This window comes from Lactuca virosa, chromosome 8, assembly GCF_052849685.1.
Source record: "Lactuca virosa cultivar CGN04683 chromosome 8, Lactuca_virosa_CGN04683_v6, whole genome shotgun sequence".
Taxonomy (NCBI): domain Eukaryota; kingdom Viridiplantae; phylum Streptophyta; class Magnoliopsida; order Asterales; family Asteraceae; genus Lactuca; species Lactuca virosa.
In genome coordinates this window covers 258869354-258882886 of record NC_136433.1, presented here as the reverse complement: position 1 = coordinate 258882886, position 13533 = coordinate 258869354, and positions in this window count along the sequence as shown.

Below are 13533 nucleotides of genomic sequence, written 5' to 3'. Positions count from 1 at the left end.
CTTTTAACCACCCATAATTTAGACTCAGTATCATAACCCCACATTCTGATCCCGGAGCGATCACCATACTCGTCACCAAACTTTCGCTTTTTAAGATCCATCACTGTCAATACAGGATCTTTTCCTTTGCGATTTTCGTTCGAGTTCTTCATAAAAAGTAATACTTCATTTCTATTGGTAGTGACGGTCCTCTTTCCATGTTTGATCGTGATCAGAGGTCTGGCACCTTCAGGTTCTTTTTCAAATCAATCAACGACTCTTGTTGTAGGAGGAGGTTGATCAAAAGAAGCTTCATTTTCAGAAGGCTGGTCGGAAGCAGTAGGAGGGTCTTCTATACCATGAGGCTGTTGAAACAAAGTTTTGAGCTTATCCCCAAAAGCGTCAAATAGCTTGTTCTTTAAATCGAAGTAAAAGGCAGTTACTGATCCAAGATTAGTTTGCAGATCAGTAATTTGTTTTGACTTTGAAGCATTTTCTGCCTGGAGTTCAGCGATGAGGTTACCGTGTTGTTCCAGCATGATGTCTTTTTCAATGTTCTGTTGTTTCAGAATACCAATCTCTTCTTGAAGTTTGGACACAACAGTATTTTCATCCCCTGAGCGACCTTCCTCGAAAGATATTCCCTTTCCACGGGAGGAAGATTTTGGGCTATATTGAGATAAGTGCTTAGCGAGTCTGATAGAAGCCTCATCTAGCAATGGTCTTGTTAGGGAATATCTTGGAACATTAGACGGTCCGCCTGTCTCAAGCACAGTACTTGGACCTTCATTAGATTAGAGAGGTGTTGTTGTAACAGTTATGGTGATGACTGTAGCTGAAACTGGTGGTGTTTGGCCTTGAATAGACACACCCTGCCTCAAATGTTGATGCCTTCCTTGTACATGAGGCAGAGAGGTTTATGTTTGTGTCGGGTCACTTGTAAATAGAAATGATGTAGGAATAACAGAATCAAGGGGAGGAATCCTAAAATCTGCACCCTGTTGACTTAAATTTTCTTCCATTGAGGTGGACGAAAGAGGCATAGTTTTAAGAGTCTTCTCCGCAGCCCTAGTCTCAGTTGTAGTTTGAGCAACTTCATCGACCTTTTCGAAGAACCTGTCAGAGAGATCCAGACCTGTGTCAAGTCCATCTTCTTGTTCAAAATCGAAGTTAAGAGGAATGGCAACATTGTCGAGGCCTGAGAAATCCATATCATGTAGAAACTCGTCATTTCCATCATGATCTCCTTTATCTCCCTCTTGATCAAATTCACTCTCAACTTCTACAATCGGTAGCTGTTCATGCTCCGATGCAACCCTTGCCACATGAGAGATTAACCCTTCCTCAGTTTCATGTTCAGAAGTAGAGATGACCGCATCGTCGGTCTCCGTAGGGCAAGAAGATTCGATGGGCTCAGACTGATCACTTTCCTCAGCAAAAATACCAAATCTGATTAATAGATGTATTCCTTCAAAGTTGAGTTTTACTGATTGCTTTTGTTTCATTAAACCAAAGGCACTTGAGCCAACTGACTTGATGTCCAGGGTCTCTCCTTTCCTTTCAATCTCAGGATGCATGATATTAAGGATCAGCTGAATAAACCTTGGATACATCAGAAACTTGTCCCTTTTGTTTCCTTCAATATTCAAAATCATCTCATGCAAGATAAATTTTGAAAAATTAAAGTCTACTCCAGAGGCCAAAGCAGCGATAGCACCAGTATTGACCAAGGATATCTCATTTGCACCGGATCTTCGTCCTGAGATGCAACTCACAAAAACGTGGGCCAGATATTTCCAACATGGTGGCAATAGCTTCTTGTGAGTAGGTGGAAAGGTTCCTTCATAGCCCATTTGACCTAGAACACCTTGAATCTGGTCAATACCAATTTCCTTTGGATATTCATGCTTATCACCAATTTGAAGGGTTCCTCGAATGATGTCTTCAGAGACTGACACTTTCTTTCCTTGTAGATACGCCTCAAGATACTTCTCATTGTTATTGTTTCTTTTCACAGAAGCGCTTCTCCAAAATTCTTTAATCAAACTTTGATAAATTGTTGGATTAAAGGTGAAAGCAGAGACCAAGCAACATTTCCTTAGACCATCGACAATGAATTTGAGATCGTTGTGAGCCATTGGAGGATCTTCTAGAAAAATGGCTAAATTGTGCACTTTTGGGAACTCAAGATCTCCCATGATGTTCTGAAAAACACAAGCATAAATTTAAAGTATTAGAAAAATTAAGAGATTTCCCATTAATCAAAATTTTAAGTCAATTTTAGGTGTACAACCATACACCTAGATCCAACCACACACACATAATGTGTGCGGCCGCACACGGTATACAACCATACATGGGTTCCAACTGTACAGTGCCAGCCGCACGCGAGTCTAGCTGCACACGAGGGGTGTGCAACCGCACATGGATTCAGCCGCACACGAGGGGTTTGTGCAGCCACACACAGGGTCAGCCGCACACGGCGTGTGCGGCCGCACACGCACAGTCGATATCGAAATCCTTCAATTGACCAATGAATCAAGATCGATTTTGCTCAAAAACTACATTATGGGAGTCGATTTCACAGTTCTTACGATTAAGAGGCTTCGATTTCTCGAAAAATGAGGGTTTTTGAGGATTTTAGAGAGAGAGAGGAATAGGAGCTGTGTGCGGTCGTATTTTGAAAGGAGTAAAAGTGAAAGGGATTTTGACCGCACATCCCCCTTTTATATACATTCCAATAGAGGCTGCCATTTTACCATTCTTGACAATAAAAGCCCAATACCCAAAAATATTTAAAAATGAAACCTTTTGAGGATTAATTACAAAATACAAATAGAAATAAAATTAAAAATGAAATAAATTCTAAGATTTACTAAAATAAAAAAAATAAAAAATAAAATAAAACAAAATAAAATGATATTAAAACTTGAATTTAACCTAGGTTTCGCCTTTAACTAAAATTAATAACCTTTTGAGATTTGTGGGATCAAAGTTGTTAGACAATCATTTTCCATTTGTCAGTAGTTCTCCTTTCATGAATAGCTCTGGTCGATCGCCGGTATTGTGGTCCACTTAAGCACGAAAAATTGTGACAAAATTTAGGAATGCTATCTGTGACAAGACAGATTGATCCTAAGTTACTAGATAAAAATCCCTAAGGACCATTTATCTGACGACGACCAAGGATATTGTTGTCCACCTAAATTGAGCAGCGAGATCTACTGACAATCTAGAATTGTTCAATTTTTAGATGTACTAGAACATGTTTCCCGCTTCCTGACGTACCCCAATAATCAAGAACTTCCGAGATACTCCTTACTTTAGGTGAGCAGACTATTATTCATAGAAAGGATAGATTTGGAATGCATATGCTGTACACTCAGGTCGGATCTTTCAATCACACAGAGAGTGAAACATATGACTGACTAGAATTTCAGAGGGATTGAGAAGTAGAAGGTTGCATATGCTGTGTACCAGGTCGGATTGTAAATCACTCAAAGGAGACAGCATATGGCTAACAGATAGGAAGAATTGCATAGATAGAAGATGCAGAGAAATAGAGTTGCATATGTTGCAGTCCAGGTTGGATCTTTCGATCACACAGAGGAGGCAACATATGACTAACAGAAGGAGAGAAAGAAAATAATTTCCTACATACCTAATTTATCGGAATTCCCCAGTCGCCCCGTCAGTACCGGAATTGAGGAAATAATCCGTACATCGAGGAAAAGTTAAACCACAGTTCTAGATACGGGTTCTTTAATGTGACTGGTGGATTCTCATGTATATCTCCCTGCTCAACCTATCCAAGCATCGTATTGTCAGGCTAAATGGAACTATCTAGGTCAGAGTTTATCAAGTCTCCAGATTCCTTAACTTCATCTGCACCTAGTCAAGTCCATTAAACTTTTTATGCCTACCAGCGCATCGAACACAGAGCCTAGACAATTCAGCTTTGGAACCTTACACAGATTCAGACTGTCTGTTATCACAAGCTAATATCACTTCCCAGCACATCACTTCACAATAATATTTTTGATTTTTCTGTTTTTCTAATGTTTTTGGATTTTCAGATTTTCTATTGTTTTTGGATTTTCTGATTTTCTAATTTTTGTTTGGTTTTGGTTTATTTCTCCCCCTAAATTTGTGCATGGGTGAGAATGAAATTGAAATGCGCAAATTTAAACTAACCTAAACAAAAATTAATCCTCAAGGCGAATCATTTTCAAAAAGTTTACCAGCACATCGAATCGAGCTTTGTTAAACGACTTTGTGAATAAATCCGCCACATTATTAGTAGTGGAAACCTGTTCTAGCCGAATGAGCGAGCGCTCATAACAATCTCTGATAAAATGAACTTTGATGTCGATGTGCTTGGTTTTTGAGTGCTGGACCGGATTTTTAGCAATTTGGATCGCAGCCTCATTGTCACAAAAAATAGGGGTTTCTTGAAAATTCAAACCGTAGTCCAACAAGTGATGTTGGATCCATATGACTTGAGAACAACAGGCAGACGCAGCAACGTATTCTGCTTCTGTTGTTGAGGTCGAGACAGTATGCTGCTTCTTGCACTGCCAGGAGACCAGCCTATCTCCGAGAAATTGACATCCGCCTGAAGTTGATTTCCTGTCAAGTTCGCAGCCGCCATAATTGCTGTCTGCAAAAGCATAAAGATCAAATTCTGAATTTTTCGGATACCAAAGACCCAATTTTGGGCTGCCTTTGAGATACCGAAAAATCCTTTTAACAACAATAAGATGAGACAGTTTAGGATTAGCCTGGTAGCGTGCGCATTGACAGACCGCAAACATAACGTCTGGGCGACTTGCAGTCAGATACATCAGCGATCCGATCATCGATCTGTAGTACGTTTGATCTACGGATTCACCTTCAAGATCAGGAGTCAGCAGTGGTCTCTCCGCCATGGGCGTCAAAGCAGGTTTAGCGTCTCTGAACCCGAACTTCTCGAGCACATCGTCCACATATTTGGCTTGATGAATCAGGATTCCGGTTGAAGATTGTTTGACCTGAAGCCCCAAAAACGTGGTCATTTCCACCAATGAACTCATCTCGAATCACTTTTTCATGACGTCCTCGAACTCCGTGCATAGCTGAGGACTCGTCGACCCGAAAATGATGTCATCCACATAGATTTGAATAAGAATTTGATCTGGACCGACATGCTTGATGAATAGGGTCTGATCAATAGTGCCGCGTGGGTAGCCATGATTGAGCAAGTGCTATGCTAAGGTAGCATACCAGGCCCTAGGAGCTTGATGCAGCCCATACAAAGCCTTGTCTAACTTGTAGACATGGTTGGGAAGTTTTGAGTTAACAAACCCAGGAGGTTGTTCAACATAAATCTCCTCCTTCACCTTGACGTACAAGAAAGCCGTCTTGACGTCCATTTGGTATACGGTAAAGTTCATGTAGGAAGCATAGGCGAGGAAGATACGAATGGCCTCCAAGCGCGCCACCGGAGCATAGACTTATGTATAATCAAGACCTTCAATTTGCCTGAACCCACGGACTACCAATCTCGCCTTATTACGGACAATGACACCCGAATCGTCCTGCTTGTTATGAAATACCCATCTGGTGTCGAGAGATTTCTTGTCTTTAGGCAGCTCCACCAACTTCCAAACCCCGAGCTTTTCGAATTGATTGAGCTCGTCATGCATGGCATCCACCCAGCTAGGCTCATTCAAAGCCATTTCGACGTTCTTGGGCTCTATTTGAGAAATGAAACAAGAATAGAGACATGTGTTGACGTCTCCACTCTGGCTTCTCGTTTGAACTCCATCGCCTAGCTGGCCAATAACGTTCTCTATCGGGTGATCGCGCTGTATGCGAGAGGGGATTTCATGACTAATGTCACTGAGAGAAACGGGAAGAGTATGAATATTAACAGCTCCTTCATGTGCTGAAGAATCCATGGTAGATGTACCAGCTTCGTTTGGTGGATTTGCTACAAACTCATCAACGATTTGATCGGGAAAGAGAAGGTCAATCAGATTCTGAGTGACAGTGGAAGCATCTTGGATCATGAACTCTCTTTCGACCGGAGTTAGAGGAGTAGCATCAGCATCTGGAGCAGATCGTTGTGTTGAGGACTCAGGAGAAGCAATTGGAACAGTAGACTCCACCGGAGGATCAGTAGCAGAAACCAATGGTGGTCTGTAGACAACCTCTTCATCTTCGTCTTCAATAATAGTCTTGGAGCAAGAGGTAGACCCAGCTTGGTTATTAGACGACACACAAAAAGATTTGAATAGCGATGTCTAGTCAAATAACCAATCTGGACCCACCTAGCGTCCGTTTCATTCTCTTCAAGCCAGCGAACATCGAAAGACTCCACTATTTGTTTCGTCTTCTTGTTGTATACCGGGTAAGCAGTACGAGCAGCGTAACCGACAAAGTAACAATCATCGGCTTTTGCATTGAATTTTGGGTTGGATTCCAAGTGGAGAAGGGTGCAAGGGCAGCCAAATACTCGGAAATGGCTGACAGAAGGCTTGTGTCCATACAGAATCTCATACGGTGTTTTCATCTGGGCTTTGTTGATCAGGACACGATTTTGAACGTAGCAAGCTGTGTTGATCGCCTCTGCCCAAAAGAAGACTGGCAGTTTAGAATCACAGAGCATCGTCCTTGCTGCGTCTTGTAGCGTCCGATTCCTCCGCTCAGCAACACCATTTTGTTGTGGTGTCCGAACAGAACTATACTGACGCACAATACCCTTCTCAGCGCAAAAATGATCAAGAACAACGTTCTTGAACTCTGTTCCATTATCTGTGCATAGCGCTTTCACTTGGTGGTCGGTTTGGTTCTTGATCATTACAATAAACTTTTTAATGAGGTCAGCGATCCCAGCTTTGTTGGACAGAAAGAAGACCCACGTGAAACGAGAGAAATCGTCTATCACAACGAGACAATACGAATTTCGGTTGATGCTGAGAACGTTGACCGGACCAAACAAGTCCATGTGCAACAACTGAAGCACCTTATTGATGGAGTTGACCTGCTTTGGTAGATGTGGTTTCCGATGGTGTTTGCCTTGAGCACAGGAAACACATTTTTCAAAAGTAATAAAATCTCTGACAGGAAGACAGCGCACCATTTCGTTCTTAGCAAGCCGGTTTAGGTTCTTTGCATTTGCATGGCCAAGTCGACGATGCCACAACATTGCGTTTTGTTCTGAGACTCTGGAAAAGAGACAAGTGACTTTATCGGGTACATTACTGTTCATGTCGATAATATATGCATTCCCATCCCGCTTAGATTTGACAAGAATCCACTCCTCCGGAATGACAATGTCTGGCTTTAAGATTAGACATTCTTTATCGGTGAAGTGTGTTGAGAAACCCTTGTCACAGATTTGAGAAACGCTCAGCAGACTGTGCTTCAGCTCAGGAGCATAGTTGACATTCTCAAAACTAAGCACTCCGTTCATCACCGTTCCTTTTTGCGTTATCTTTCCGCCTTCTCCGCCCGCGAAGGAGACATATCCCCCATTAAATGTCTGAATGTCGTGCAATTGGGAAATATCTCCAGTCATGTGCCGGGAGCAGCCGCTGTCGACATACCAGGGTCTGACGACATTCCTCCGCAACTGTCCCTGCACGATGAGCGGAATCATTTAGATTTAGGGACCCAGGTCATTACAGTCCTGGGTTGACCCTTAACTTTCACATATTCATTTTTCAATTTTCTTTTTGATTTTTCGTTTTCAACAGGTACAGAGGATGATGATGACTGATCAGATTTTAATTTTGGCACCCATTGAAAATTAGGTTTTGAAACATTTTTCGGTTGAGTTTGCTTCGAGTCGGTGGATTTTCTACTCGAAGAGTTTGAAGATCCAGACCTACTCTTTGACGAAAATGACTTTGGCTTAGCTTGGGTCAATTTTGGCAAACTGTTTGTGATTTTATTGAAAATCTGTTTGTTCTTTTGAAAACCTGCCATTTTCTTGTTTTGATTTGTTTTCCAGTCATCATCTCGAGAGCGAGTTCTGGAGGATTTTCTAATTAAAGATCGTCCTCTAGACTCATTCTCTCCTCTTTTAGACATGTGATGCACAAACATTCGATTTAAACAATTTCTAGCAATATGACCGGCAGTACCACAGTTGAAACAAATTTGTTTATTATCATTAGAAATGGTACTGTTCTTGTCAGATTTCTTGCGTTTATTATCTTTTCTAGCATTTTCACATTTGCAAGAACAAGCACTAGATTGTGTAGCAAATGTGGAAGATGTAGAAGCACTTGAATCAGATCTAGCAATTTTATCAGAAACAACATCATTATTTTCAATTTTATCATTCTAAAATAACACACCACCAGAAACAAAAACATCAGTTTTAGAATTTAAAACAGACTCATCACAAAACTCAACACCAAATTTTGACACTGAATTATTCAACTCAGACTTTTCATCTTCATGCTCCCCGTGAACTACTGGCATATCTGCACTTAAGGTAGAAATGTTAGTATCCAAAATTTTATTATTTGAGCAAGTTGCTTGTTCAGAAGCAGGCTTTCCATAAACTAAGAAAGGTTCTCTATCAATCTCATCTTGAGATAGAGGAATAACATTATAGGTATGATTGAATGGAGGAGGGACACTCTCAAGGCCTAATCCTACTTTCTTTTGGTTTCCACAGGTAATATCCTTCCACTGCATTTGTTTCTCAATCATTTTTGCAACTACTTCACTTGACCCATCGAATTTGTTAAAAATAAATTCAGTATTTTCAAGACGATTTTTCAAATGTGTCAAGTTCTACGTTCACAGCAGCAAATTTTCTTTTGATATGATCATAGTTCTCGCATTTGTTACTGTAATCCTCTTGCAGTTTCTTAAAGTCCTTTGTTTTATTTTCTAATTGTGTTTTTAAAGGCTTTTGATTTTTTCTAAGTGTGTATTGTAACCCTCATACTTAAGGTCCTCGTTCTCTCTCTTGATTAATTCAATTTTCTCACGTAAGAATTTAATAGTTTTTATACAAGATTGAGAACAGCCGAATTCATCATTTCCTCTTCCGGGTCTCTCTCTGCTTCTTCTTCCACGCCATCCTTGATCTGAGCAAGATGTGCATTTTCAGGTCCTGAGATATTCAGAGCCTGAATTTGATCTTCCCAATCAAAGGATTGGGCCACCATTGCCAAGTTGGCAGTCTGATTGCTTGAAGAAGATCCCTTGTTGACATAAGTTACCGGTATCATGGTTCGCTCAGAATTCTCCCTTCGATCTGGCTTTGGACACTCCCTTGCAAAATGACCAGGCTCATGGCAATTGTAGCATCTCAGCTTCCCTTTGTTGAACCCCACTTTCTTGTCAGAGTTCACGTTCCAGTTGTTTTTCCCTGTCTTCTTGGAGAACTGTTTTGCTCTAAAGACAGCCATGGCTATTTGCCAAGTGATGTCCATCTCCTCCACATCCTCAGGATGGATCTGGTCTAGGTCAGCAAAAGATAATTGTGGGGAAAGCTCTCCCGCCACAAAAGCGTTGTAACAGTTCACCAGACCAGTGGCGAGGGCCAGATTTTCTTCTTTTTCTTTCAAAGATGAAGCTTGAGAACTGAATCCTTGAGATTGACTAGGTGCAGCTGTGGATGAACCAACAATGGAACCAACTTGTTGAGATAAATTTTGAGGTTGAGGAACTTGAATGTGTTGCATTTGAGGGATCACGTAGGAAGTAGGTTGATGAGTCACATAGGGTTGAACTTGTGGAACATGAGACACTGGAGGAACTTGAGAGGTAGTAAAGCTTGAAAAAGCAGTGTTGTTGGTGGTTTGTATCCCAAGATTTGCTGTGAAGTATGAATTAACATGATTAATCTCCCTTTGCTTATCATCGAGATCGCAAGCCTTAATGATTGCCATTGTTTCAGCCAAACTTAAACGGTTCAGATCTTTGGTGTTTTTGATCACTGAGACATTCATATCCCAGGATTTTGGTAAAGAATTCAGCAATTTCTTGTTGATCTCAGATCTTGTAACCATAACACCAGCAAAGCTCATTTATGTGGTAAGTGTGATAAACCTTTGCAACTGATTTTCAATTGTTTCTCCCAAGACATGGTTAAACATATTGAACTTCTGTCGCAACATGTCTTGGCGACTTTGTTTCATGTCTTCATTGCCTTCATAGACTTCAATCAGTGCTTCCCATAAGGCCTTTGTTGATGTATACTCACGGAAACCTTGAGCAATTTCCGAAGATAATGCCATGGTAAGTGTAGCAAGAGCCTTTTCCTGCTCCTCGACTCTCTCAAAATCATCATCCGTGTAATTTTCAATCTGCTTGTCAGTTATGGTGCCATCTTCCAATGTAATTGTGATGCGGATTGGACCTCTTAGAATACTGCGCCATATCTTGAAGTCTTTCATTTTGATGTACTTCTCAATTCGATATTTCCATTCAGGAAATCCTTCTACCGACAACAACCGGGGAATGCGAGAAGTGGTACCCATAATAGCATCCAATTCATGATGAGCAGACATGCTTTGAGTTTCCATTTTTGAACAACAAAAGTTTCGTTAATTAATATGAGTGTGGCAGCACACTCCAACCGTACACGCAACAGCACACTCCAACCGCACACTCAACAGCACACGCCAACTGCACACTCCAGCTGCACATGCCAACCGCACACTCAACTGTACACTCCAACCGTACACTCAACAGCACACTCCAACTGCACACTCCAGCTGCACACGCCAACCGCACACTCAACTGTACACTCTAACCGTACACGTTAGCAGTCCACTCAACCGTACACGTTAACAGCACAAGCCAACCATACACCCAAACGAACACTTGGCAGCACAAGCCAACCGCACACCCAAACGTACACTTGGCAGCACACTAGACAACCGTACTCCTTCAAAGTTTTAACCGCACACCCAAAAATACTAGATTTTTTGAGTGAATTTTGCTTCCAAACTTAGTAAAAACAATGATTAAAAGCAGTTTCTCAATCAAAAATATAAATGCACCTCAAAATCCATAACTATTCTCAACCGCACACTCTTATGATTCTTCAAATTGACACTGAATTAGCTCTGATACCAATTGTAAGTCCCGATCTTTATAGATCCAAATCAGTGATAAATGAAATCCAAATAATCAAACAGAGTGTAGAAGGAGTAGAAGGAGAATAAAGCCAAGCATGCACACATCTATTACGTATAAATGTCAGGTACACCTTGGGAAACACACACATACGTCACCTGACAACTGACACAAACTCAGACTATTTATACCACAAAAAGCAGCACACAAGTGTGCAGCCGCACACACGTATACGGCCGCACACACCCACTAACAAGTTACAGCCACCACAACACACTCTAACATCCTACCAAGACCTATACATTAGAATGCCTAGCCCAAACCACAAAAGTATATCCTATCAGTATGGCCGTAAACTTTCCAAATGGTGTCTTTTTGGGTCTTAAAGGGAAGGGTTCTCAAAGGTTCATGTGTCCCAAAGGATAGCTAGTGTCTAGAAGTGTTTAGGGCTCAATACTTGACCATAATTAGGGTTTACGCCCAAGGGAGATTCCATGGCCGTAAACTCTTGGTAAATATGCCTAGATTGATGTTTCAAGGCTATGATCTAGTTAATAACATGCCTAACTAGATGATAGATGGAAAACTCACACTTTTGAGGGCCTTTGAGGAGTTTCCGGCCACCAAGAACAAGTGTGTGTTCTTGGTGTTCTTGGTGAAAGTTGAAGATCTAGCCAAAAGTTGATTTCCATGGATGAAATCAAAGGGTGATTCATGAGTAAGAAGGATAATCAACAACTAGAGGGGAGAATCACTTACTTTTTGAAGATCGGGAATGAAAATCTCGATGATACTTGAGAGAGAAATCAAGTGTTCTTGAGGTGAAAGTGTAAGAATGAAGGAAAAGTGAAGGGAAGGAGACTTATAGGGGAGTTTACGGCCAGCCTTGACTTTATGGCCGTAAACTCATGTGTCATGGCCGTGAACTCCTTTTTGGTGGTACTTAGGCTTGAATGTTGCACAGTGACTCTAGCAGGTACATTCTAACACTCATTCCTTAAGTGTACTAGGCTTAAAACTCCTTAGAATTACCTTTAACAAGGCTAGAACTCATTAGAAATGAGTCTGACACTCAGTTGAGTTGAATGGTTGGACTTTACAAGGCAAGAATTTTCGAGTGTATGAAGAAACAACGAAATTTGATAAAATCATGAAAGAAAAAGGTTCTCATTATCTTGAACCTAATTCTGTGGTTTATCCAAACTTCACGTGCACTGACAATGTCGTCTTTCCAAATCAAGTTTTTGTTACAAAGGGTAATGGAGACAGTATGAAACCAGAAATCAACAAACTGGTTGAAGAGGACAATAAGAAAGCGTCGAAGGATTGATTTTTCTCAAATCAAAGCACCGTTGAGAACAATCTTACCAAAAACTCATACACTTTTCAAAGACAAACACCAAGTCGTTCTTGGGTGGTTAAAACTGAAACGTCAAAGGTTGAAAAACAAACAAAAGTTAAAGTTTCTGAAAAACCAATTGAAAAAGTTCAAAGTAAAAAAGAAAGAATTCAAAATATTTCACAAGAAAATGGTATTTCAATGAATAAAGCACGAAATAAGGCTTATTGGAATACTTATATGACTAAAAAGAAACAACAAAATCTTTCTTCCAAAACTACTGAAAAGAAAAAAGTATGAATCTGTTAAGACAACATCACAAAATTCATCTTTTGGTGAAAGGAAATCCATGTCAAAACCTTCAAAATCACACGAAGATTTTTCTCAACACAAGGAACATGTTTCGAAATCAAATCAAAAGTCAAATGTTCAACCTTCTTATCATGAGAATTATGTGAAAAATCAACAAAAAGATTTTGTTAAGAATTCTAACAATCCAAGGTTTTCACAAAATAATTTTTAGAGAAGAGATTTTCAATCAAACAAACAAAGGCTATTTTGAAAACCCACCTTCGAAACAAACCACAAAACCTACCTTATTCTAATAACCACAAAAGCTACATTTGTGAAAGGAAAAACAAATGTGAAAAATATCAATCATTGGTTAGAAGGAAAGGGAAAGAGTTTTCAATCTGGGAAATTCTCTCAAGAACAGATCAAGGATGCATATGAGAAGTATCTAAATGAATCCTCAAATGGAAGTTCTTCTTCGAAAGAATCAAATCCTTCTGTTCGAAAATGGAAAGAAATTTCGAAAGACAACGTTAGTAAGAAAGAACCTACGAAGAATGAGGTGCACGTTGATGTTGACTTTAAATCTTCGAATGATTACATTTTGATACCCTTAAATAATGATGTGGACTTAATTGATAGTGTCAAAACAAAAGTTCGAAATTGGATAATTGGATCTTCGCTACATCAAGCATTTTATTCTAATAACCAGGGACCCAAACAGCCTTGGGGACCTAAATTCTTTAAATGATAGCAGGTTTTGTGTGACGAGCAATACGATGACAAATGGTATATCGACAGTGGTTGCTCTCGTCACATGACTGGGAAGAAGGAAA